This window comes from Telmatherina bonti (assembly GCF_933228915.1).
Source record: "Telmatherina bonti genome assembly, chromosome: 18".
Lineage (NCBI taxonomy): Eukaryota > Metazoa > Chordata > Actinopteri > Atheriniformes > Telmatherinidae > Telmatherina > Telmatherina bonti.
This window is the reverse complement of record NC_136616.1, coordinates 29,679,107-29,680,961: the sequence shown is the minus strand read 5'-3', so window position 1 is coordinate 29,680,961 and position 1,855 is coordinate 29,679,107.

The window sequence follows — 1,855 nt, the reverse complement described above, 5'->3', positions numbered from 1 at the left end:
GGGGTTTTGTGTAAAATCAGCATCTTATGGGGAAATAGAGAAGTTAGCTGAATGCTAGACATGGATTTGAAAGGTTAAGACAGGATGGGAAACAAGGGACTTTTGGCATGTTAAAACATATTTGTAAAATGAGATGTGTGTGTGTGTGTGTGTTCATCCTCATCCAGCTCCAGCTGTCTGTGGATAATGAGAAGCCATCAGTGTGAGGACGGAGCACACAAACCCACACTAACACACACATATCCCATTAACTCTCACTGTGCAATATAATGGGAGTTACAGACACACAATTCATAGATAAAAGAAAAAATTAATAAATTCTCAGTTTTGTCTTTTTCTTCCAAATTGCAAACAAGGAGATACAAAATTAGGTACAAAGAATTCTGAATACAGGGCTTTCACCTTTTTCTCTTGCCCACTTCGTAATCTCCTGGTGCGTGGTCACGCGTAGCAAGGAAAAGAGGCAAAACTGTAAACCAATCAGGAAAGTGTTGGTATATGTGGGAGACATGCAGAGTTGAACCATTTTGATTGGTTTACACTTTTGTCTTTGGATCACCGACAAAACAAATGTGTTCTGTGGGTCATTGTTTCCAATAAAAAGTCTCATTTTCTTAGTTTGGCCATCGGATATATATTTCAGCTTCATTGGCTGTAATATATTATAACATATAGTTCTGTGTAAACGGACAGAGCAAGCAGAACAAAGACGTTCCTGACGGCGTCCATATTGGTATTCCAACTTTTCTGACTTTGCAAGCAAGAATGGGACGCAGTTGGGTATGACGTCATTCCCAGATCCGACTTCCGACCTCCAACTCAAACACACCATGAAGATGCCTCAAGAACTGCAGTTGAATGCATTTTTACACCTTCTGCCACACTACAGCTGAAACAGTTTCATGTGCCACCTAAACATCAGATTCATGTCTTTTCCAGTGTTGGAACAGCCTTCGCTTTTCGCTCCAGTCTGCCTGCAAAGCCAGTGTTGTACTGGTCCATCCTCAGTCCACTGATCCAAGATCGCTATACCAAGGAACAAGTGACCCAAGCTGTGTGTTACATGCTGCAGCTGTTACGGGCTGCATCGTGATATGATTTAGATGAATTTATTGTTTTGTAGCATGATGCCATGTTGACAGTTTTTACTTAGATCCAAGTCCATCATATAACTTCTTTTCTCTTCATCTTTTCTTTGTTTTTGCCGTCATTTCTATCCACCATCCACTCTTCTCTCATTCCGACAGCATCAGGTTCATCAGGAAAGTGTGCACACTTAGAGGACAACGTGCACACGGACACATCCTTTCTTCTTTCATCTTCTTTCATAACCCCATGTAGAAATTAACTCCAATTACACACATACACACACTGGCAGGCAGGTTGGACCCCAGGGCTCAGTTTGGGAGGAAACTCCCTTTCTAATTTTCCTCATAAAGACTCTAATGAAGACTAATGACGGAGCGAGCTGTATGTGTGTGTCTGTGTGTGCGTTTTAACAACCTGGCCGCTCTGTCTGGGAATGTCTCTGTTCTCTTTGCTTTTTCCTTTCATCCCTCCGTTTTAGTCAGCCTCTTACATTTTATTTCATCCTTCCTCTTTTCACCATCGTTTTTAAAACACTTTGTTTTACACCATCCCTTCAATGATCCACATACAATCTTTTCATTAAGTTAGATAATAAAATGACATTCATTCATTCACCGTTTAGTCCGGTGAAGGGTTACAGAATAAAATGACATACATGGTGAATATGCTTGTTTGTCAGAGATCAAAAAGGCATCTGAAATGTTGTTTTCTTCCTGTGAAAAAAATTGTCTGCCCAAAAAAACCCAAAAACAAATCAACAGTAAGG